General features: G+C 39.8%; 1 protein-coding gene across 11 annotated transcripts in view; it reads right to left on the reverse strand.

Moving 5' to 3' along the window:
- LMNTD1 (lamin tail domain containing 1) overlaps positions 1-26,876 on the reverse strand; it is a 458,342-nt gene that overhangs the window by 327,763 nt on the left and 103,703 nt on the right. For all 11 annotated transcript variants that reach the window (XR_010835782.1, XM_067008917.1, XM_067008919.1 and 8 more), the window contains one exon: positions 3,500-3,584. The gene's annotated coding sequence lies outside the window, so the exon portion shown is untranslated. The remainder of the gene's footprint in view (positions 1-3,499; positions 3,585-26,876) is intronic.

Below are 26,876 nucleotides of genomic sequence, written 5' to 3' on the forward strand. Positions count from 1 at the left end.
GACAAAAACAGATATTCACTTGAGCTGGAAAAGCAGGGGGATGGAGAAGTATAGAGCTACGAGTTTAAATATTTCAGCTCTGTCTGTGAAAATGACTCCCTGTCTGTAGGTAACCTTGGCCAGGTTAATTCACTTAAGCTGCAAAGAGTTGATCCACCTTTCCTGTCAATCAAATGAACAACTACTTTTTAAAATAATGATGAACACAGAGACAATGCAGCAAGTTAACTTGAAGTGGACATGACATCAGGTTGCACCGCCACTGATGATATTCGGATAGGAAACAAAATACTGGGTCAAAAGCATGTGTGCCTGTTTTAAAGACAAGTGGTAAATTTTGAAACATATAGCCAATTTTAATTACTAATGCTTTATTATATCAATTGCTTTTTCTAGGATGTAGCTATTAAATTAAACCCCACAGTTGGACAATTACCTTTTCTTCATTACTCTCGAATTGTTTCATAGGGATTGCTATCTTCCCTAGATTATAAACTCCTCAAGGGCAGCAATATGTCTTTTTTGTTCACGATTTAGGGTTAATCACAAGATATCTGTGCTACCCATGAGCTCAACATGAAGAGAGAGATGGGGAAGGATTCCACTCCACCCTCCAAGTGCAATAAGGGAATAAAATGTGCTCTTGTGCCACCATCTCCCTAATTATTCTATTCCTTATTGCTTATTGTGGCACAGCTGGATTAGACTAGAAGTTTAATGGGTATTTGGGGACAATGGGGAAGGTGAGGACATTTTGTACCCTTGTCTCACCTCATGGGTGTCGGCCCCGGTGCTGCGGCACCAACTCATTTGTCTTACTGCTCCTATAGCTCTGAGATCTGACTGCAGTAAGCTTTGTCTTCCCTGGAGTTTAAATTCCTACTCCTTTGTTTGAATAAAAGTGAAGTATCTCTGCACAGTGATTCTTGGTACAGCCATCTATGCTGTAATTATAATACCACTAATAATTACTGTTTAATGAGCATGTATTAAATAATTAGTTCTTTAAGTAGATTATCTAATTAAATCTACTGTGGCAGCTACTATTAGTCCCAAGATAGAGATAAGGAAATCAAAGCCCAGAGATCTTATCTAACTTCATAGATCTGCTAAGTGAAGGAGGAAGTATTTGAAACTGGGTCTGTCTGACTACAAACTAAGGCATCTCTATGTTTGTCAGATTGTATGGCTACTGAATAAACTCTGCACAGTGAGGTAGGGAAATCAATGGAGCAGTCATTTGTTCCAGGGACAGCTAAAATACCACTATAAAAAGATTTGCCCATATATACAGGGAGAAAAAAGACTCATAGCAACACTCTATGTAATAACCAAAAAAAAAAACAAAAAAAAGAAAAAGGATAAAAGAGAAGCAACCCAAAGATCAACCATACACAAATAACTAGATTATGGTATAGCCATGGGATAAAATATTATATAACAGTGAAAATAGTGAAATACAACTACATGTAACAATGTGAATGAATCTCAGGGATTAAAGATTAAACAAAAAAGCTATTGCAGAAAAATCCATGGCATGAGATTCCACTTACAAAGCTCTTTGACATGCAAGGCTAATCAATACAACAAGGGAATAGGAACACAAAATTCACGTCGGGACAGGGATGAGCTGTTAAGACAGAAGTGGAAAGATGAGATCTTAGAAGGACTCTCATAAGATGGCAAAGTTAAATAAAGTGTTCTTCTTAAACTTGGTAGTGGGGGTCCAGGGAACACTGCATAGTTATACTTTAAATTTTTTTGTGTTTTTTAAAAATTATAGCAAAATATATATAATACAAAATTGACTATTTTAACAATGTTTAAAATGTACAGTTCAGTGGCATTAAGCATATTCACATTGTTATGGAATTGTTATCACTAGATAACATGAATTATTCTTTTTGTCTAGTAACACTACATTAAAAGAGTTTGTAGCAATAGCTCGTGATACTTATATAACCTTCATATCTTTGGTAAATTCTAAACAACTCATGATTGTAAGAAAATGTCTCTCATTTTGTAGTGAGAAATCTGGCTTTCGTTGCTGAGAAAAGTACATTGAGTTAGTCTGGGGGTAATTAATATAATACGTGGAGAAAGATTAAGATGTTTGATCTGAAATAAATAAAAAGCAGCAACGTATTTTCAATGGGATCTGAAGGTTCAAGGATACCTTGAGTTTAAGGAGTTCTATCTACTACATGTTGGGTTGATTGTAAAGCCAATTTTAAGTCAGATAGTTTTTATTATTGCATTAATTAAATTCCATCTCTCTTTCTAATTATTATATAGCCCAGTAGTTTTTTAAAAAAGTATGACAGCTGCATCTGTACACTTTTCAAATACGCAGCACAGTTAGAAATGGCAAGTAACTGTTTTATAACGTTTTCCATAATGCCAACTGTCCATGGGTTATGTGAAGAGCAAGCATAAATAACAGGTAGGAAGCCCAATGGAGTTATACCCTATCTTCCATCAGCTCACACTTTGAGCACTATTATCTCAGGTTTTTCTCCAATGCTGGCATTTCAGACCCAAGTTTAGCAATTTCTTGCTGCAGTTGTTCATTTGTTCCCTGTGCCTGCTGCAGCATGACTTGATCATTGTTTAAATGCATTTGTAATTTCAGAAACTGAGGGGAAAAAAAAAGGGGGGGAGTGGGGCTGTTTTAGGAAATAACGCTCTGTTTTATAATAAAAGAAGCCATTGAAAGCTGATTATGTTACAAATCCATCAAGGCTGCAAAAGTACACCAAAGTATGAAGCATGATGGGAATTTTTAAGTCAGATATAATTTCTTTTCTGCCTGCAGGAGTTCTTTGTTAAAAAGCAATATATTAACTCATTTAAAAAATCTGGCAAGACTTCAAAAAAAGTAGCTTAATCTGCTACATTTTATGACATTTTACAGCCAATTCATGTTTTCACAAGTTCATTCACTTAATCATTACAATAGATTATCTGATACATTTCTCTTTTATAAACTAGATTTTTCCTCATGAAGTTACAGCTTTAGATTTTTTAAAAGCTCCGTTTCTTTATAGGATAATTCCATAAATATTCACAATGTACAAGTTTGCGTTACACATTTTTATAAAGGGTCTAGCCAACAATGCACCATGAATAATAATGATGATACACTTTGCTGGTTCTTCTTCTTTAGGAATTTTTTTTTTTTTTGCGGTACGCGGGCCTCTCACTGTTGTGGCCCCTCCCGTTGCGGAGCACAGGCTCCAGACGCGCAGGCTCAGTGGCCATGGCTCACGGGCTTAGCCGCTCCGCTGCATGTGGGATCTTCCCGGACCGGGGCACGAACCCGTGTCCCCTGCATCGGCAGGCGGACTCTCAACCACTGCGCCACCAGGGAAGCCCCTTCTTTAGGATTTTAATTAAAAGTAAGCACATGGCACTTAGAAGGCAGCAAACAGATGATTTGTAAGGAATGACATGGCAAAGTAAACTAAAATTGTAAATAATTGTTTCATCATCCAAATACCTGAGTTTCACTGAATTCTGAGAGGCAGCAGGGTCCAGTGGAATCCCTTGGATGATGTAGCCAGATTTCTGTTCTCAGTTGTCAACTGTAAATGAAAATATCATCAACTAACTTTATTGTAGAAAGAAATGAAATACCAGGTAGACAATCTAAACCTAATTATAATTTGTTGGGAGCATTCACTTAAGCATTTTCTGGAAATTCACATGTAGGGAGTACACATAGACCCAATTTGATAAATGCTGCACACAGTGCTGATTCATTACATTTCTATAAATCTCTGAAATAGTTTCTTTTAAAAAGTAACTTGTGTATATGTGTGCCTATGTAATACACACACATATATGCATTACAATAAACTTTATGCATATATATGTCTCTCCTCCACCCCGCCTCACCCCACCCATGCTCTAGGTACCTTCTCCGTCAGTGAGATCTAGCCAACACACCGTACTGTACACATATTCCTGGCTAAAGAGCATTAGTCCACCATATTGCAAAGGTCCTCTGCCAAAGAGTACTCTACCTCATTTTCCTGAGTTGAGTGCGTTCTAAAACATGTATTGTTTACTACGCTATGGCTGTTCTTTCTACTATTTATTGTGTGTTATGGTGAACAGTTTTGACCCATAACATCTGACAAAAGGCAAAAAGTATGCAAGCAATACTTACACCTAAAAAAGGTGGTAAGGAGATAAGCAGACCACAATGTGTCTTCAAGAAAATGACTTAGGAATCAGAGAATAAATATCATGAAGCACTGACTTGTATTTGAAAGTCCTTTGACCTTCATAAACATCATAAACATCACTGCAAGCTGGAGGACTGACCAGCAAGAGAGACTGTCCATGTTGACTGTCTGGAGAACATCTCCTTAAGGCTGTCCTCCAATGAACCCGCACAGTAATGATCCTATCGTTTTGGGGAATACATCCTCTGAATTAAACCAGGTGTGCCTCATCCAAAAGTTTCTGGAAACATGGTCTCTTTCAGAAAGTAATTTAAAAGATACAGCTTTTTGATGGGACAAAGGGTGTTCAAGAAACTGGCTGAATCACATGAGATGCATCACCAAGTGAAGAGATGGACCACATCTGGTGAAAGTACAAGAGTAAAAAGGGTGAAAGTACGTCAAGAGAGAGAAAACAAATGATAAGCTGATATAAGTTTAAATCTCATGCCTAACCTGGCACCCTTAAGGCAAAACAGAAGTCACTCTGGCAGAAGACAGTGGGTATCAGTGCATAAAGGTTAAGCTTGCTTAACCAACAGTGCCCGGTGCATTTTTACATATATAGTAAGTGGTTAGTGAATGAAGCCACAAAGAGCCTACATGACCCAAGTAAAATTAGCCTCTAACTAGAGAGGCCAATCTTGTTTTCCAGATAGTAGGCAAAATGTTATAAAAATTGCACCAGCAGGAAGAATCCCAGCAAGTAAACACTTTACCTCTTTTTGATTTTTTGATTTCTTCAGTGATGTCTTGGTTATTTAGTAATGTATTGTTTAGTCTCCATGTGTTTGTTTTTTATGTTTTTTCCCTGTAATTGATTTCTAATCTCATAGCCTTGTGGTCAGAAAAGATGCTTGATATGATTTCAATTTTCTTAAATTTACCGAGTCTTGATTTGTGAACTAAGATGTGATCTATCCTGGAGGGTGTTCCATGTGCACTTGAGAAGAAAGTGTAATCTGCTTTTTTTGGATGGTATGGCCTATAAATGTCAGTTAAATCTATCTGGCCTATTGTGTTAATTAAAGCTTGTGTTTCCTTATTAATTTGCTGTCTGGATGATCTGTTCATTGGTGTAAGTGAGGTGTTAAAATCTCCCGCTATTACTGGGTTACTGTCAATTTCCTCTTTTGTATCTGTTAGCATTTGCCTTGTGTATTGAGGTGCTCCTATGTTGGTTGCATATATATTTATAATTGTTACATCTTCTTCTTGGATTAATCCCTTGATCATTATGTAGTGTCCTTCTTTGTCTCTTGTAACATTCTTTATTTTAAAGTGTCTTTTATCTGATATGAGTATTGCTACTCCAGCTTTCTTTTGATTTCCATTTGCATGGAATATCTTTTTCCATTCCCTCACTTTCAGTCTGTATGTATCCCTAGGTCTGAAGTGGGTCTCTTGTAGGCAGCATATAGATGGGTCTTGTTTTTGTATCCATTCAGCTAGCCTGTGTCTTTTCGTTGGAGCATTTAATCCATTCACGTTTAAGGTAATTATAGATATGTATGTTCCTATTACAATTTTCTTAATTGTTATGGGTTTGTTTTTGTGGGTCCTTTTCTTCTCTTGTGTTTCCCTCTCAGCGAAGTTCCTTTAGCATTTGTTGTAGAGCTGGTTTGGTGGCGCTGAATTCTCTTAGCTTTTGATTGTTTGTAAAGCTTTTGATTTCCCTGTCGAATCTGAATGAGATCCTTGCTGGGTGGAGTCATCTTGGTTGTAGGTTCTTTCCTTTTCATCACTTTAAATATATCATGCCACTCCCTTCTGGCTTGTAGAGTTTCTGCTGAGAAATCAGCTGTTAACCTTATGGGGATTCCCTTGTATATTGTTTTTTTTCCCTTGTTGCTTTTAATAATTTTTCTTTGTCTTTAATTTTTATCAGTTGGATGACTATGTGTCTCAGTGTGTTTCTCCTTGGGTTTATACTGCCTGGGACTCTCTGCGCTTCCTGGACTTGCGCGGCTATTTCCTTTCCCATGTTAGGGAAGTTTTCGACTGTAATCTCTTCAAATATTTTCTCGGGTCCTTTCTCTATCTCTTCTCCTTCTGGGACCCCTATAATGCAAATGTTACTGCATTTAATGTTGTCCCAGTGTTCTCTTGGGCTGTCTTCATTTCTTTTCATTCTTTTTTCTTTATTCTGTTCTGTGTCAGTGATTTCCACCATTCTGTCTTCCAGGTCACTTATGCATTCTTCTACCTCAGTTATTCTGCTATTGATCCCTTGTAGTGTATTTTTCATTTCAATTATTGTATTGCTCATCTGTGTTTGTTTGCTCTTTAATTCTTCTAGGTGTTTGTTCTTTAATTCTTCTAGGTCTTTGTGAAACATTTCTAGCACCTTCGCGATCTTTGCTTCCATTCTTTTTCTGAGGTCCTGGATCTTCTTCACTATCATTATTCTGAATTCTTTTTCTGGAAGGTTGCCTATCTCCACTTCATTTAGTTGTTTTTCTGGTGTTTTATCTTGTTCCTTCATCTGATACATAGTCCTCTGTCTTTTCATTTTGTCTATCTTTCTGTGAATATGATTTTCGTTCCACAGGCTGCAGGATTGTAGTTCTTCTTGTTTCTTCTCTCTGCCCTCTGGTGGATAAGGCTTTCTAAGAGGCTTGTGCAAACTTCCTGATGGGAGGGACTGGTGGTGGGTAGAGCTGGCTGTTGCTCTGGTGGGCAGAGCTCAGTAAAACTTTAGTTTGCTTGTCTGCTGATGGGTGGGGCTGAGTTCCCTCCCTGTTGGTGGCTTGGCCTGAGGCAACCCATCACTGGAGTCTACAGGCTCTTTGGCGGGGCTAATGGCAGACTCCCAGAGGGTTCATGCCAAGGATTACTTCCCAGAACTTCTGCTGCCAGTGTCCTTGTCTCTGCGGTGAGCCACAACCTGCCCCCGCCTCTGCAGGAGACCCTCCAACACTAGCAGGTAGGTCTGGTTCAGTCTCCTTTGGGGTCACTGCCCCTTCCCCCTGGGTCCTGATGTGCACCCTACTTTGTGTGTGCCCTCCAAGGGTGGAGTCTCTGTTTCCCCCAGTCCTGTCAAAGTCCTGCAATCCAATCCTGCTTGCTTACAAAGTCTGAGTCACTGGGAATTCCTTTTCCTGTTGCCAGCCCCCCAGGTTTGGAAGCCTGATATGGGGCTCAGAATCTTCACTCCAGTGGGTGGACTCCTATGGTATAATTGTTCTCCAGTTTGTAGGTCACCCACCCAGCGGTTATGGGATTTGATTTTATTGTGATTCCGCCCCACCTACCATCTCATTGCAGCTTCTCCTTTGTCTTTGGATGTGGGGTATCTTTTTTGGTGAGTTCCAGTGTCTTCCTGTCGATGACTGTTAAGCAGTTAGTTGTGATTCTGGTGCTCTCGCAAGAGGGAGTGAGCACACATCCTTCTACTCCACCATCTTGAATCAATCTGCTTAATTTTCACACTTTCTACAAAAATCTTCCCCTTCTCATTTCTACATCTCCCAGATTGGGGGGGAAATATGTGAACTCTTCCACACTCCTCTTCCCTACCCTCATCTTTCCTACCAACGCATATGTTTAGTGGCAAGAGAAGTTTTCAAAAATATATAAGAAAATCCTGGGAATTTCCCGGTGGTCCAGTGATTAGGATTCTACACTCTCACTGCCAAGGGCCTGGGTTCGATCCCTGATCAGGGAAATAAGATCCTGTAAGCCTCATGGCACAACCAAAAAAAAAGAAAAGAAAACAAAAGAGAAAATTCTTTTGGTGGCAAATAAGAAAGAGTGTTTAACCTCTATCAATCATTCTTCCTGCTCCTACTGAATCTTCAGAGGCATGAGGGCTGAGGTTGTGGAAGAAGGGGCAGAGGAAGTGGGAAGGACCCAGGAGAAGTGATGCATTCATTCTTTAAGCAGTGACCAGGCTCACTGACCAAGCTGGAGGAGATACCACAGTCAGTAAGATGCAGCCCCACTGTGATGCAACTTTCATTCTAAAGGTAGAAAAGCTAACGAATAAACAAATACTAATAAAATACTTATAAAATTGGAAATGTTATGAAAGAAACAAGGGCTGAAAGATAATAATGGCTGTTGTGCATTGGGGGTGGACACCCACTTTAGGTAGAATACTCAAGGCTAAATGAGGAGTTGGCCATGTAGGAAGATGGGGAAGCACTTCCTGGGGAAAATAACCAGCACAATTGGTGCTGAGCTGGAAAGAGTGTGAGGGGCAGAAACCCCAGTGACTGGTTCTGCAAAGATTGCTCTGGTTGACTTACAGAGAACAGACTGAAGGAGGCCAAAAGCAGAAGCAGAGGGACTGTTGCAGGAGCCTTGGTAAGAGAGGTGGGCTGTTGGACTAAGACGGGGCAGAGGAGATGGACAAAAGTGAAGAGATGAGGCTTGACAATGGACTGGGTGTCAGGATGCAAGAAAAGGGGAGAATCAACAGTGACGCTTGGGTTCCAACCTTGAACATCTGGGTGGCCACTGGTGGCATGCATTGACATGGGTTAAGACCAGAGACTGGGAACAGATTTGAGGGAAGGATAGAGTGACTGAAATCAAAAATTCCTTGTAATGCACTTTTTGTGAATTTACTCTGTCAGAATTGGCAATAAGCAGAAATCCACCTACAAATAACCTCATTGCTGATCCTGTTTGAGCTGTGAAATATCTGCTTTATAAAATGAAGGGATTACAAAACTAAATACTGTAATTATTCCTCTCAACCTGGTATAACAATAACCATGTGAGAACGGTAATGAGTCTCACTTAATGCACAGCACATTCTGAGCTTCTCAGAGGAAAGTACTGAATATGTGTGGAAGGCTCATTAATTTAGTATCCAGGAATGTGTTGTTAGATGCAGTAGTGTTAAAACTAAGAGTAGAGGTCTACATAGTAGCATAGCTTCCTCTGCACAAAATACTATCTGTAACAGATTAACAAGTGACGTTGTTCCTGTTCATCGATCCAGGCCTAGTTTAAGAGTCTGTGAGCACTGAAGCAAGTAATTTCAGAAATCTCACAATCCTGAAAAGTATCATTGCCTTATTTGAAGTAAAGTCCATTGTACTTAGGGATGAGATTCTTCCCCTTTTCTTTGACTTCTGTGCTGTTAGAGTTGAGGAGACTCCCAGAGTTTACACATGGATTTACTTAGTTCAAGTTCTCGACTAGAGGACAAATGATTTATTGTACAAGATTATTCATAGAAGGCTAAACATGGCTCTTCCTGCAATATCAGTTGTTCCATTGCATTAATATTTCAATGTTTTACATGAATTCATGTATGGAGTAAGTTATTGCCCAAATTTCATTGTCCCCTGATGCATCCATCAGCAAATCTTCAGAGGTCTGAAGTGATGCGATATATAGCCCATTCCTGAATGTCTCTAGAGAAAAGAGACTTCCCAGTTGGATCAATTCAAAAACATTGAGTCTGTGTACCATGTATCAGAAACTGTGCTAGGGGCCAAGGATATAGAATTTGTGTTGCATCATGTCTCTATAAACTGCCTCAAACTCCCACTTCTATTTTTTTATATCAGCTAATATTTATTGAGCGCTTAGTGTGTTCCAGTAAGCATTTTATGTAGTTTCAAGGAATAACTCAAAGACAGTTATTTTGCATACAAATGTTCTCACATAGGAAGAAGATGACCAGCTTGTGCCAGTTTGTCTGGGACTGCCTCTGTTTTTTTTTTTTTTTAATTGAAATGAAATTCATATAACATAAAATTAATCATTTAGAGTATACAATTCAGTGACACTTAATACATTCACAATGTTGTGCAATCACAATCCCTATCTAGTTTGAAAACATTTTCATCACCCCAAAAGAAACTCCCTCACCCATTAAGTAGTTGCTCTCTATTCTCACATCCCCCAGTCGCTGGTAACCACCAACCTGTCTTCTGTTTCTATGGATTTACCTACTCCTGACATTTCACATAAATGAAATCATGGCATAATGTTTTAGAGGTTCAATATTGTAGCACGTATCCTTTCAATGGCCAAATAATACTGTGTTATGCGTATATCCTAAATTTGTTTATTTGTTGTCAGTGGATGGACATTGGGTGGTTTCCACCTTTCAGCTACTATATAAATAGTGCTTCTATGGACATCATGTACAAGTATTTGAGTACCTGTTTTCATTTCTTTGGGATATATGCCCAGGAGTGTAATTGCTAGATCACATGATAATTCTGCGTTTAACTTTTTGAAGAACCACCAAACTGTTTTCCACAGTGGGTGTACCCATTTTACACTGCCACCAGCAATGTACAAGCGTTCCAATTCTCCACATCCTCGCCAAGATTTGTTACTCTCAGTTTTTATGGGTTTTAGGGGGTATTGTCTGTTTGGTTTTTTAAAAAATATACTCATCCTACTGGGTGTAAAGTGGTATCTCTGTGGTTTTGAGTTTCATTTCCCTAATGCCTAATGATGTTAAGCTTCTTTTCAGGTGCTTATTGGCCATTTGTCTATCTTCTTTGGAGAAATGTCTATTCAGGTGCTTTGTACGTGTTTTAATTGGTTAGTTTGTCTTTTTGTTATTAAGTTATAGGAATTGTTCCTATATTCTCAATACTACACCCTTATCAGATATATGATTTGCAAATAATTTCTCCCATTGTGCAGGATGTCTCATCACTTTCTTGATAACATCCTTTGATGCTCAAAAGTTCTAAATACTGGTGAAGTACAATTTATCTATTTCTCCTTTTGCTGATTTTGGTATCATATCTAAGAATCCTTTTCAAATCCAAAGTCACAAAGACTTAGGCCTATGTTTTCTTCTAAGAGTTTTACAGTTCTAACTATATGAGGTTGTTGTTTCATTTTACATTAATTTTTGTATATGGTGTGAGGTAGTGGTACAGTTTCATTCTTCTGCATGTGGATATCCAGTTATCCCAACCCCATTTGTTGAAGAGACTATTCTTTTCCTACTGGATTGTCTTGGCACCCTTGTCAAAAATCAGTTGACCATAGTGTGTGGGTTTATTACTAGACTCTCATTTCTATTCCATTGGTCTACATGTCTGTGCTATGCCAAGACTCAAAGTCTCACTTCTTGAAGTAGAGGTGGGTAAGGGCAGAGAAAAGTTCATACAAAAATACACATAGATTTAAAAACACAGTTACTACCATTGAGGAGCTCACAGTCTAAATCAGGGATGCACAATCCCTTGAAATTATACAAAAAATTTTCATGAATGGACAGACCACATTTATCGATGGAGAAAGATCCATAGTTTTCCTGAGGTTCCCAAAAGTGTGTATAACATAAACAAAAAAATAGGAATTAATTAAGATAACAGCTGTTCTCAGTCCTAGGTTTATATTAGAATCTCCCAGGAAGCTTTTAAAAACTAATGATTCTTGGGACTCATACCTAGAGATTCTGATTCAATTGGATGGGAGTTGGGCCCATGTTATTAACATTTTTTAAAAGCTCCTAAGTAATTAAAATCTGCTGGGAGTGTTGAGGACCCCTGGTCTAAAAGGAGAGTCTTCATTATATATAACAATGTAGGTTATTACATATTATATAAATAATTGCAATGTAGTATGATAAATGCTAAATATGGAAATTTACAATAACTATTCTCTTTTTCCCTAAGATCTCACAAATTATAATTGGGAAATTTCTGATATAATAGAAAGACTGAGAGAAAATTTAAGAGAGCTTTTAACCCAAATCCCTGTATCTTTATTTTTCTCTGTTTCTGGAAGCTGCCACAAAATTTCTTGGTACTGAGTCAAGTCTGACTGCAACTATATGAGAAGGCCTGAGCTAGGTCCATCAGCTAAGCCCCTCCTGGGTTCCTTCCTGCACCTCAGAAACTGTGTAAGATTATAGATGTTTGTTGTTGCAAGTGACAAAGTTTGGGGATTGTTATGCAGCAACATACAACAGTACAGATAGTAAATAAATATTCAAACACATTATTAAAAATAAGCACCCTTTCCATGGGTGATCCCGTGTGTAGAAGAAAGACAATGGTTGGCCTTGGGCTCAGGAAACTGGGTTCTAGTTGAGCCCCATCACTTGTTCTGTGAAATGGGAATAATAATGTTTGTCTCCTTGGCCAGAACTGCATCCATCACCTGTCCACAGCGAAAGCAACTATGATTCTTCCCTTTCAGCTCAGGTTGGGGCTGCTCATGAAGTGTGTGACTGAACAGAGGAAAGCTGAAACATACACCGCATCAGGGTCTACTTGGAGAAAGGTTAAGTGTTTTCGGAGTAAGCGACAGAAACCGTCTCCAGCCATCACATAGTAACACAATGACCTTGAACAAATAGCCTCTCCAAACTTCCTGGAACAGAAACAGCTGAAGACCTGAGTACTTACATTGGGATAAGTAAATAAAGGAAACGAATAAATATAAAAACTAAATTTAAGAAGTGTTATATGCCAAAGAAGATATGGAAATATGATTTTGATGTAGCTTCCGAAAGTATTCTGTATCTGTCATATATAATTTAGACGAGAAGCTTTGGCCATCCCTTTTGCAATCATCTATGGCAACGGTAGGAATGAACTATGATATAAATGTGATGGTAGGTACTACATACGAGATTGATAGTATCCAAACCATCTTCCAATCAGTAAAAATAAATAATATTTTTCAGAAATTGAAAAGTTGTAATTTAGAAGCTTAATTAGGATCCTTTTGATTCCTGTTCAATGAATAATATGGTACCAGTAGAGAATGATTTCCTTATGCCAAGAAATAGACACACATGAAAATGAAAGGGTGATAAAATCTTACTTTCTTCACAAACAGTGAAACAGCAGAGGAAAGTTTCCTATAGACAGGAAATTGAAACTGAAAGCACACTCTAGGAGAGTTTTATCAAACACTTAAAATCTTCAGTTTCTATAGATTCCCAAGTTTGCTGCGTAAGTTACTTGGGACCCATATTTTTTTGAAATAGCATTTTTTCTGTACTACAAATGATTTTCCATCAATCTTTTTTCTAGAGCTAGTGAAAAGTTACTAGATTTCACCGTCCCTTTGTATGACCTGCATTCTACAATATGGGCAAAAAACCCAGCAATAACAATTAACACTGTATGGGCTTTATATATAGTAGTAGAAAATAGATCATCAGGATAGTATTATTTTACAACTTCTCTTAGATATCTGATGGCTCCCCACAGGCAGTGTACAACGGAAGCAAGAGTTTGTTTTAACCTTTTATAGTAGCTTCTCCCCTGGATCTTAGTTTGGACATTCAAATTAGTGTTTCACGCCTGAAGTCATATAAAATGTGGGGTGAGGCGCTGTAGGGGAAGGAATACACATAAAGTAGGGGAGACTCTTGCAAGTATCAAAATATCACGGTACTAGCTTCTGGAGGTTTTTAATTCCAAGTTCTAAATATGTTTTCTTGCTAGGCAAAACTTGAATGATATACTTGAGTTAGTTTGAGGTATACTCTTCATTCAAGGACTACCAGGTTTCTATTATACAATATGTCCTGATTGTTTCTCTCTCTAAATATAAGTATAAATATAAAGATATTTTATTTTATTTTTAGTTGTAAGACTGCTTGAGTTAGAATCCTAGACTCACCACTCGTTACTTAACCATTTCATGCCTCATTGAAGCGGCATGCCTGTGCTTGCTTGTTTGACCTCTGTAAAACGGGGATAATAATAATAACTACCCTGAGCTTCCCTGGTGGCGCAGTGGTTGGGAGCCCGCCTGCCAATGCAGGGGACACGGGTTCGTGCCCCGGTCCGGGAGGATCCCACATGCCGCGGAGCGGCTGGGCCCGTGAGCCATGGCCGCTGAGCCTGCGTGTCCGGAGCCTGTGCTTCGCAACGGGAGAGGCCACAACAGTGAGAGGCCCGCATATCACACACACAAAAAAAAATAATAATAATAATAACTACCTTACATCTGAGGTTGCTGTGGGAATTAAATGAGTTCACACCTGTGAAGCACCTAGAACAATGCCAGGCACAAATATTATTCATACTTCTAAAAAAAAGAAAAAAAAAAGTGAAAATGTACTCAGTATTTCCTCATCTCTCTTTGGTGCAAAAGCTGTTTTTTTACTGGATAGGCTGCTGTGGTGCCTAATCTTGGCCTGAACAGTTTATTTACCCGAGCATGTGAAATTCATGGATTTATGGGGTTCTGATCCTTTCACACACAGGCCTCTGGTTTACACTCTAATTTATCATGACAATGACTCAGAATCACTGCCATCCAGCTCCCCTGGCTGCTTCTACATAGTGACTGACTTCGCTGTGTTCCGGCTCATGAAGAACAGATGTTAAAGTGAAAAAATAACACCATAACAATTTCCCTTAATTAGCATCTTTGTGAGTAAACTGAAGAAGAGTGAACCATCCTAGAAACTAAATTACTCTCCCATCTTCAGGCGAACCTTCCAGCTCCGCGTAATGAGTCACTAGCCAACGCAGATAACTCCTCCGCGCCTCCTCTGTGAATAAATGCGGCCGTTAGTCTTTCGGCTACAAATCTGGCCATTTTAAAAAACACTTTAATCATTTTCCATTTTTTAAAAGCTGATGTTTTCATACAGTCTTTCTTCTTTCTTTTTCCTCTTCCTCTTCGTTAACACAAAGGGAGATGACTGTGCTTTTCACGCTGTCACTGACTCAGCAATTCCTCTATTTTTTTATGAGCTCCTATCAGGGGCAGCATAAAAATATTATCAAATTAAGAACTAACAAGGTAACCTCTCGGGCAAAAAAGAAAGGGGGCTGAGGGGAGTGGGAAAACCTTGTTTTATCCCAAGAAGTTACCAGCCAAAATCAAAGATACAAAATGATGATTTTTGTTGTTCTAACATGAAATCAAATATTCATTTGAGAACATTTTTTCCCGGCTTAACATTCAGCATCCCCTGATAAGATTAATTTTAATATCATGAGAGCAAGTTCCAGCATCTCAACTACTTCATTTGCATACTATGATTTCTATATGATTCAGATTCATATCACTTTGAATCCCAGGAGCCCCAAATAAATGTAGCATTATCACTGAAATGCAGCACTTTTCTCCTTTAATAAAGATGAATCTATGCTTGAAATAAATTTATTCTAATCCAACTTGAAATATACAGGCACTATCACAGATTCTGAGGACTGAAGAGAACTCAAGGGGTTCTCCAGTCTAAGCCAGACCACTCTCAGGATCCATCAGGTAGAGGGGTTTTAAACCTAGTCTTATGATTCTCCAAGGAAAGACATTTTGTAACACCTCCCAATAACTTCTGCAGCTTTGAGTATAAAGGGTGTGACTCTACAGTAACGAAACAATACATGTTTCCATAAACCATTCTTGAAAATTTTTCATTTCTTAGTCATATTCCACAAAGGGAATTTCTCAGGTCATCAGACCAACATTTTCCTTTTTGCATAATTTTATACAAGCTGTTACGATGAAATTTTTAACGAGTTCACCGTCTTTTTGTAGCCTCTCTTATTTTCTCTTGCCTTTAGTGCCTTTCAACAAATGACGTAATCTTTACTAAAAATTCTTTGAATTAAGGGGTTTATTGTCAAACCGCCTTTATGATGATCTTGATCATCAGAGATCATATTGCTGTCTACAATGCCCTTTAAAAGGCCCGTGTTCATTCTCTGATGTAACAACAACAACAAAAGCACACACAGACACACACAGGTGATTGGTCCAAGGTCATGCATAGTCGGAATATTTTTGCTGCAGGAACACTAACCAAATCAATACTTTTAGGAATTAACGACAAATGCAAGTTTATGAAAATCTATCAGCTTCTATAGCTTATAAAATGAACATTCACTTTTCAAAAGGACTCATAAATGTTTTAGTTTCACAAAGAATGTTTACCTTCCTGACTTTCTTTCATATGCTCCTAAAGAGCAATGTAGTTTTGTTTAGTAGGTATTTATTGATACCCACCATTTACCAGACACTGTTCAAGGATGAGGATACAAAGATGAGAAAACAAGGTCCACGCCTGGTGGAGCCTGCAGTCTTACAGGAACCACCATCATTTCCATCCAAGTGGCAAGTGCCATGAGGAAAGCCTCTACTGGAGGATGGGAAGCCAGAGAGATGTGAAGTCAGGGAAGACTTCCTGGAAGAGTTGCTGTAACTATAGCACAATTTCTAATTTAACTTTTAAGAAAACAGTCTGTATAAGAGAAATTTAAAAAATACTCCGTGTTTATGGCAGAGGATCTAGGAAGACATATATTGGAGAATGGGAGTGAGGAGGAGGCAAAATGTTATTAAACTGTGTCACAGACAAAGGGAGAAGAGTTCCTCTTTAAAATGCCCGAGCAGACTTGGTGAATATCCACATATCTGCTTCTGAGATTCTGACACCAATTCCAACGTGTGGGTTTTTTCCCTCACACCAAGCAATTCTCGGACACAAGCTGGGTGTCCTACAATTCAACTCATTTCTGACACTATCTACCTAGAGGGTAGCATCAGATTCCACAGGTTAAACCCACAAGCCTGCACCCCCACACACATTTCAGATGCCAATCAGGTGGTCCAGGGTGCCACCTGTGCTTCAACTGACCTGCTACATATAGATTATAGGTTTCCATCATCCCCTCCATGGGTTTGATTAATTTGCTGAAGTCGTTCACACAACTCAGAAAAACATTTTCTTGGGTTTATCAGTTTACTATAAAAGGATAAAACTCAGGAATAGCCAGGTGGGAGAGATGCGTACGGCAAGGTATGTGGGAAGGGGCACGGAGCTTCCATGCTCTCTGAGATTGCCACAGCTCCAGAGAAAGGAGGTCTTGGAGGGCATCCCAGGATCCATAGGACCCCAAATGATTGTTTCATCATAAACTTTCCTCTTCCAGTATTTGGGAATCAGCTCCTAAATACTCTCAAATTTTGATTCATTAAAAGAATAAGTAGGGTCGGGACTTCCTTGGAGGTCCAGTGGTTAAGACTCCACACTTCCAAGGCAGGGGGTGCAAGTTCGATCCCTGGTTGGGGAACTAAGATCCCACCCACATGCTGCACAGTGCGGCCAAAAAAGAATAAGTGGGGTCTCTGGCTTTTGTGTTTGGTACTGTTTTCCTATGAGATTCTCATAGGAACATCCACCTAATGTAAGAAGCCCTGGTCAACAGATGTGATTGACTTGATTTTGGTCTCCTTAGGTGCCATGCTCATGCTGTATAAGAAACTGGAGATTCTAGACAAAATAACAATACTAACAAAGCATACCCATATTTGGTGAAAGTTTTTAAAGGCGGCAGCCGTTGTCTGTGCCCACCCTTACTCTTTGACCTTTCGGTGTGCTTGGGCCTTCTCCAACTGCCAAGATTTGCATCTCTGGCCTGAGGACTGAGGGCCAACCTGCCCCCATACCTAACAAAATGGAAGAACCAGGAATGAACAACCTCCCAAGCAGCTCTCAACCATGTCCCAGCTCCCTGCCTCTCAGGCAGGGTGGTTCCGAAGCTTGTGTTTACACCGCTCACTAGAATTTACCCAGAGAAGTAAGCACTAGGCACTCACTTCAGTAGCTGCCGCAATAATGCACCTTTTACTGGCTGCCTTCCTTTCCCTGTATCATTTCCCTGCTCCCCTATTGGTGTTTCCTGTACCGCACAAGCTGCACTCAAATACTCATCTCAGGGTCTGCTTCCAAGGGACTAAATCAAGAGGACATGACTCATTAAGTATAATGGTATCTTCATGTTCAAACAGGATTTTGTAAGTACACACAATATACAACCCAAATTGCAAAGATAAAGAAACAAATACAACAAGACAGTTTAGCAACAACTATGTTTTCTAAAACATATTAGAAAATAGACATCTGTTCAATTGCCTCATTGTGGCCCTAGAAGCATAATGTGGTTTGCACAGGCTCAGAGGAAACCACAGTAGGGGCTGCTACCAAGGAGGGACGGGTTACTCACCTTTCCAGGCACAAGGGCAGAGAATGGTACAGATGGAGAGGGAGGTGTCAAGTGGAAACCAGAAGAGAGGTGTTGCTGTTTCATAAGTATGTTCATGCAAGCATGCCTATACTGAAAAATACGGGGGGACCGCAAACCGCGGCCCCTCCAGCTGACTCTGCTCAGAGCAGCGTAATTAATCAATCATGACACGTGGATGTGCTGGAGCTGGCTGGGACCAGCTCGTGAGTGCCTGAGACCTGACTGCTCATTTCAGGAATTTTGCAAGCCAGACGACTTCATGGTGTAGCCTGAAATAGACCATGGTGGGAGTATTTGCACCACAGAAATGGGCAAATGCTATAAATCAGGCTTCCTTTTCCCCCAAGAGCCAGCTGTTAAACATTTACCAGCACACCATTGAATCCTGACATTGTCAATATTCACGTTTATTAATTAGCCAACCTCACTACAACAAGGAAACCAAGGACTGAGAGTAGATTGAGACTCACTTCCTTGGTGCCTTCTAAAACTGTAAGAGATTTGTAAGAGATCAAGGAAGATACTGCCTAGATAATTGGTCTTTACATTGGGCTTTGCAAATGCTCAGGGGTTTGTATACACAAATAATTTTAAGGGACTCAATTTCCAGATCTTCAACGTTCATATGTGCTCTTTCTAAAAATTGGTTTGCCTGAGAATGAGGGTACCTCTCTACAGTCTTTCTCCCATTTTACAGAAGAAAGGCATACCTACACACACATACACACCGAATCTCACTATTGGGCATTTCCCTGGGGTATAAAAGTCTCCAAGTCCCCGGACAAAGGCATACAGGGAAAGACTGTTTTGGGAGAAGACTCCTTCGTGATTAATTAAGGCATCTTAAACAGGGCCTCCTATCTTTCCCAGTTTTATATATTTATCCATTAAGGTGAGGCTTACATTAAAAGGAAGGTATATTAACCCATTTTGTAATTTTTCTGAATTCAAAACAACTGAGGAAATATATCAGTGACGTGGATTCTTTTTGATTGTAGTTAGAGTGCTTTGCAGGACTACCAAAAAAATTTAAGATACTTTGGAAAACCCCATGGCTATAAATTTCACGTGCCTTCTTTGCTGTTCCGTGTGCTTTATTTCATAAGGTGATTAAAACGTATTTCATCAAATCATATCGTGAAATAGTGATCCAATTACAGCTCAATCTTCATTTCCTTTTACAGGATGTTCAATACTTTCTATCTCCTAGTAACAAAAAAAATTATTTAAATATAATTTTTAAAAATATAGATGTCGGTTTTAAAATGATCGAAAGGTGCATAGTTTTTTTAAAAAAAATTCCTCTAGTCGGGAGCAAAGAAGTTTGGCGCTGTGGCCTGAGGTCACTCTCACAACTAGCCTGGAGAGTCCAGAGGTGGATTAGACAGGGGCAAACAAACCCTTCCAGAACACCCAAAAGTAAAGAGAAAAAAGAATCCCTTTGAAGAGTTTAGTAATTCACTGCAAATGTTTCATTACAGTTGCTATTTTTAAAAGTACCTTCATTGGTGTGTGAGAAAAAAAAAAAGTCTATGGAAAAGGAATCTAGAAAACAGTAGTTTTAAAACATGGTGAACTTCTTTGAAAATGATTAGGTGTGTATATATAAATTCAAATATATAAATAAGTCAGAAAATGACGTGTCATTTCGTATAAGAAGATCTTGAGCAGAAAAAAGAAAAACCTTTGATATCTATGAATAGTCCCTAATCACAGTCAAGAGTATATCTCATCCCCTTGTTTTTTCAAGTGTACCCAAAAGTCAGCTTTTCTTAGATCCTGTGATCTAAGTGTGCTGATGTAAGCTCTCCTACGGAGTCATACCGGATAGTAAATGTCTGTATTATTAATAGCATCAAAGCAATAAATGTGTTCCTAACATAGGTGAAACCTGGGTATTTATGAGGCACCTGCACAACTTTTAAGGCTGCTGGCAGAGTATGTCGAATTGTTTCTTCTAAAAGCATCCACTAAAAATAACCATTTTTTTCTTCTTTATTAGGAATTCCAGAAGTTATGGTTGCCTATAAAATCAAAAGCCTGTGGGAGTAAAATTTATATTCTTCCAGAAAGTTCCTCCGAGCATTCAAGGAGATGTATTTGTGGCCCTTCATATCGTGATGGTGGTAGCCATCTGTGTTGATTGTTCCAATAAAACTCTCAATTTAAAGGTAACTTATTTTGGCAACTTGATGATTACATTTAGTCAGGTTGGAAGTAGGAAGGCAGATAAAATTTCCTTGATCAAGAAAAAAGAAAATGTATGTTTTTAAATCAAAAAGCAGGCAATCTCAGTGGCGACACTTTATCCAAATAACTACAGACGTTGCCTTACTCTTTGGGCGTTAAACAGGATAAAGAATGATAAGAAATCAACTCCTTTTGTTCTAGTGGAAAGAATCTATTCCTCTTCTGTTTTCTAGAAATGAGAGGAATAATCTATCCCGGCAGTTCATCTATTTGTGTGCCTAGGAAAACGTATTTAAAAATTCTTTCCTTTTGCTAATGGGTTCAGTGGTATTGACTTAGCCACTGCTTCTTACATCCAGGGCATGAAATCAACTGATAACTTATGTGCTCCGCGGGGTCTGGAGAGCACAGAAGAAGAGCCCAGGTACCCCTTCCCCTCACTCCACTCTCCACCCTCACTCCACCCCACCCAGCAAACTGTCTTGGCAATTATCTTGGGATCTCCCTTCCTTGTCTTGGGAGGTGATAAGGTATATATGCAGAAAGAATAACTTCTCTGCACAAGAATAGCACCTTTTTTTTTTTTTTTTTTTTTTTTGCGGTACGCGGGCCTCGCACTGCTGTGGCCTCTCCCATCGCGGAGCACAGGCTCCGGACACGCAGGCTCAGCGGCCACGGCTCACGGGCCCAGCCGCTCCGCGGCATGTGGGATCTTCCCGGACCGGGGCACGAACCCGCGTTCACCGCATCGGCAGGCGGATTCTCAACCCCTGCACCACCAGGGAAGCCCTAGAACAGCACCTTTTTAAAGGCAGCATTTTATCTCCCTCTCCCCCAACGTTAACTTGGGGGCTTTAGTTGGGAGGGAAAGCAGGGAAGGTGGTTGGCTGGTTCTCCGCACTGGCACCTCCCACTACACGCTGGGGGTAGTAGCTGGCCTTCCTGCTGCTGTCAGTCTAAATGTAGAATGTGAGGTACGTGGTGCTTTTAATCCCCCAATGATGCAACAGGAAAACTCCCATTTCACATCCTGCTCCGTATGGGCTGACCTGGACAAGTCGCTGAGGCAGCCCCCTGCCCTTTGGTCCACTTGAGAAAGGGTCCTGGACCCTTGCTCCTCCCTCATTGGATGCTCAGTCCTCCTGACACGTGGCAGTGGTCAGGCAACTCCCTGGTCCTCATCAGCTCCAGAATAAGGCCTGGTAGTAGTACATTTCTCCTTCTCATCACAAAGACCAAAACGCCTCATTAACTCAGATGCTCTGATAACATCAAAATATACCACAAACTGAGTGAGAGGGAGAGACCAAGGAGCAGAATGTTTGCTGACAGCTCAGCTCTTCCGTTCATTTTCCCAAGGACCCCCCTGCACGTATCCCAGCTCACCTCCCCCTGCAACAGCCTCCTCTGGGTACCCATTTTATAATGCAAACCAGAATACTCTGAAATTACCGCCCCCCCCATCCTTCCCCAACCCCTAAGGAAAGAACATATTGGATTCCCCTGGTTTATGATTACTTTTATACTTATCTAAAAGACCTATGCTTTCCCCCAGGCGATAGATTCCTTTTGATTTCACTAACTGTGTCAGATTATCTAAATCTCATCACCTCAAGGCAGAAGTCCATGGAAGTTTAGCGGTATCGTTCTAAATTGCACTAGAGTTAAATATGTAGAACTGTTGCTAACACAGATATCAAAATGTATGTGTTAATGCAAGGCAGCCTATGGCAAATTGCAAACAACTGCCCAAGGCCCTGTGCTTTGGGAATCACAGAAAACACTGATGCTTGGGTAGCAACTGAGAATATATCTATTGGAGGAAAAAAAAGCAACAGCTGGTTAGTTAGTGGGGTGCACAACACAAATATCTTGATTACATAACCAATCTGTAATTTCTAACAGTATCACCAAGGAAATGGGGTAAGGTTACCCATTCTTCAAACACACTCTCCAGAGGGTCAGTCTATGACTTCTTCCTCTGCAATGTTTATAGTGGTTTTATAGTGGTTTATTACCAAGATTCCGCCTGTTTCAAAATGTAGACAGAGGAAGGAAAAAACAGATGAAGAGATAGATCTGTATGAAGTGACTTCACGATGCTGTGATTATGGATCTGTTATAAATGAGCTTCTAAGTGGCTGTGACTCCAGAATTTTTTTCAGCTCTCTGAATTTACAGGCAAGAGGTTTACTTTTCCATAACCACAGATATACAATTAGAAGTGAAAGTAAATGACAAAATGTCTCTCTCTTTTCTCTAAAGTTTATGTTGTGAATGAGTAAAGGAAGAAATTGAACTGCCTAGGAAACCCACTGCATGGTTCCATTATCTTTCTAAATATTGCAAATACAACATCACTCCATTCTTCAACTATATTCTATGTACAGATACATTGAAGGTTTGTAACTTTGATTTCTTAATTTACCTGTCTTGACAACCAATTGAGATTGTTATAAATCATTGTATTATATAGAGATAACCTCTAATTTGGTTTTCTGGTGGCATAAAAGAATTAATCTGTCTTTCCCCAATTACGTGTATCAATAATTTCTTACAAGTAAGTTGCCCTTCAGAAAGATATTTAGAGAGAAAAATTAGAATCTAATTCCCTAGGAATTTAATGAAGAACTTTGGGTGAGTCACTGTACTTTCCTGAATCTTAATGTCATTCATATAATGGAGACAATAATAATGATGATGATGCTTTATTATAACCTAAACGGACTATTATAATAATTGCAATGGAACATTTTATAAACAATAAAATCTGATATAGACATTAGTTACCTTCAAAATCCTGCTATAAGGCTCTGTACTCTCCACATCGACCTATATTATAATTGAGAATGATTGTCAACTAGGTGTGTATTTCCAAAGATATAATCATGTACACAGAATGTCATATGCCTATCAGGATCGTTTCTAAACACAGCCCTTAAAGTAGTGCTGTATTTGAAAGTGCTTGGCACATTTTAACTAAGTTAATAACCCTCAAGCTTCAGAGGGTCCTGTAATTCTTGTGTTGCTTGGCTATTGCTCACTGAAAGCTAAAAGAATTAAATCTTGAGCTGAAAGAGCCATATCAGGAATTAACTAGTGGGCTCCAGGCACACAACTCTGTGCCTTTTCCAGAGAAGCAGGAAGTAAAAATAACAGCAAAGGTGATCCATGGAGCCCTTACAACTGCCTGGCACGGTGCTGAAGGCTTTCCAGACACTTTCCGCTTAACACTCACAACAGCCCTAGGATAAGTATTGTTTTCCCTATGTTTGAGATGAGAAAGTTCTAATTTTCTGATAAGAAAAGATCCGGGACTAGGACTCATGATTGCTACACCATGGTTCTACCCAGTAGATAGGGGCTGTGTCCTTCTAAGCACATTTAAGGGTAACTTGACATTAGTTTATCAGGCCCCAAAATAGAGCTTTTGCTTGGACTTTTGCCTCTTCACACTTAGGACGGGGAGAGAAGGAAGATAAAACAAGGCGGGTCATTTTTTCTGTTCACATTTTTAAAAGGTTTCAAAGTCCCAGTTCTAAAGGGAAGGTGGGGCAACCTTCCAGATTTAGTTGGCTTTGCCTCTCTTTCACACTGAGATGTACCCAGTGACAGCTCCCTCATGAAAATGTAAGCAGCACAAACTCTCCAGGACATTTGTCCAAGTGCAATAGCAGCAAGTGCTGCATTCCCCAGTAACCTTTTGAAAATCTGCCTGATATTAAAGAGTGGTTTTTCCATCTGCAACACTCCAATCATGGCAGCCTGTGATGAATTTGCTTTTTGTTTCTGTTTTTTTTACATTTTATCCCAGTAAATGAAAAGAATTTCAAGGAGTGAGAGACAGTTGAGGCTAATCTTTACCATCTGTGTGATTTCACTGCACAGTGCAGCAGGGGAACCTGACTTCAGCAGCTAAATCCTGCACCAGCTGATTCGCAATTAAGTGCAGCCTCATTCATTCCAGGCTGTCAGAGAAGAGCACACCGAGGCCTCATCATTCTCCCGTGCCCAGCAAAGTAGAATGAATGCCAGTGAAGAAATGTCATAGAAGATGAAGCTACAGGATCACGGAAATTTAGACTGAACGCTTAGATGAGGTTTATTTCTCTGCCAGGAGTCCCATTTGTCTAGACATAACAGATAACAGGTTTATCTACTGCTGGGTGACAAACTGCCGCAAACTAGCAACTTAAAGCAACATTCATTTATTATCTTGCAGTTCTGCAAGTTGAAAGTCTCATGGTTTTGGCTGGGTTCTCCGCTTAGGGTTCCACAAGGCCAAAGTCGAAGTGCCACACAGGCTGAGCTCTTATCTGAATGCTCTGGAGAGGAATCTGCTCCCAAATGCATTCAAACAGTGGGCGGAAGACAGCTCCTTGTTACCTAGGGCAGAGGCCTCCATCTCCTTGTTGGCTTTTAGCCCAAGGCTGCTCTCAGTTTCTAGAGACCACCTGCATCCCTTGTCACATGACCCCCTCCATTGTGAAGCCAACAGTAGTATATGAACTCCTGCTCCTGCCTTGAAACTCTCTTCCTCTTCTGCCATCAGCAAGAGAAAGCTCTCTGCTTCTAAGGATTCCTGTAATTAGATTAGATTTACCTGGATAACCTCCCTTTCAAAAGGTTCACTCTGCTATATAATACACCACTTTCACAGGTTCCAGGGATTGGGGGGCATGGAATCTTGGGGGACCCTTTTTAGATTTCTGCCTACCACACTTAGCCAGTAGAATTAATAAAAATGTTGTTAGGCTTGTCATATCCTCAAAACATAAAGATATTGTAAGTATAGGAAGAAGCAGTTAGAAATAATATTGAGGGACTTCCCTGGTGACGCAGTGGTTAAGAATCCACCCACCAACGTAGGGGAAACGGGTTCAATCCCTAGTCGGGGAATATCCCACAACCCATGCCGTGGAGCAACTAAGCCCATGCACCACAACTACTGAAGCCCGCATGCCTTAGAGCCCGCAAGCCGCAACTACTGAGCCAGCGTGCTGCAAATATGGAAACCTGTGCGCCTAGAGCCCGTGCTCTGCAGCAAGAGAAGCCACCGCAATGAGAAGCCCATGCACCCCAATGAAGAGTAGCCCCAGCTCGCTGCAACTAGAGAAAGTCCACGCACGGCAACAATGACCCAATGCAGCCAAAAATAAAATTAAATTTAAAAAAAAAAGAAATAATATTGAGAATTATGTCTAAAGTTCTGGACATGAAACTTGCAAAGTTTAAATGGCGTACTGGTCACACTCCAAAGAATTATCTTAAAGAAACCAACCATGGTCCTTTGAAGAAAGTAGCAACAATTCTTCAGCAACCAATTCTCCTGAATACATGATTTTAGAAAACGTGCTAAAATATCCAACCTTGCTCTACAAAAAATAAGAGGCCACTGCTGTCCTGCTGACTCCACACTTTTAATTCGACAATACCTTTATAGCCTCTCTTTCATTCATAGCTAATGTCTTGAAATCAGCCTGGACCCATCTTGCACTTCATCTCCTGACCTGTTCCCCAGGTCCCGAGCCCTTGACGCAGCTCTGTTTGCTGCCTTCTATCACCCATCAGGCTCCTCTGGGACTAATGTAGTAGCTTTTCCCTGACCAGGTCTGCACTGCTTTTGGCTACTCTGTAAGCAGAGTGTCAGGAACTCCCTCTCTGCTGAGACGGGGGACCCCTGTGATTGAGCTCTTTCAGCCTCACACCACCTGAAAAGAAAACCTACTCTGTGCAAAGAATAATTGGTTCTTTCCTGGCTTACCTTATAAATCTTTTTAATTCCCTTTGTTTGCCACGCCACTTTTATGCACTTTGTTCTTCCATTTACATGTGATAAAAATATATCACATTGTTTATTTTACTCAATTGCTTATTTAAAATGACTTGTGTCTCCTTTATCACAAGGGTCGATTTTATCTCTTGCAGGTGGACAACAAGATACTAGCAAATGTTAAAATGCTTTGTGAATTATTTGCCTAGGGATGATGGCAATCATGGTATTGAGGTATTCTAAGTAGATATCCTAAACCAATTTAATGCCTCTATATTGCCCAAATGCCCAAACCTATGAGGTTATTAAGACGAGCCCAGGTTTATAAATGGTAAATTACCAGCCACGTTGCTGAAAGCTGAGAAGTTAATAGAAGTAAGAATTTTGAGGTGCTTTTTTCTATATGGCTGGAACAAAAGTTGCTCCTAGCTAGTTTCCTGGTAAGTACATCCCCTGGTTCCTGTACACTCAAGCCCATCTCTGAGGCCAGTGTCAGGAAGTTTTTTTTTTTCTGGTCATTAAACATGGATTTTGATTTTGATTAATAATTGATGTATTCATGCAAGTATAATGAAGTTTTCTTCCTGCATTCAATTTTTTTTAAAGTGTTACCTATCTTGGCTTCCTAAGCTGAAATGCAAGCCTTGTTAAATTCCACACTTTTTTGTTCAATGGGGAATTTTTATCAAAGCAGAAAACTTCGCTTCAAAAATAACTTTTGGGAACCTAAATGTAAGCATAATTTTT

The sequence above is a fragment of the Kogia breviceps genome, chromosome 12 (genome assembly GCF_026419965.1).
Source record: "Kogia breviceps isolate mKogBre1 chromosome 12, mKogBre1 haplotype 1, whole genome shotgun sequence".
Taxonomy (NCBI): domain Eukaryota; kingdom Metazoa; phylum Chordata; class Mammalia; order Artiodactyla; family Physeteridae; genus Kogia; species Kogia breviceps.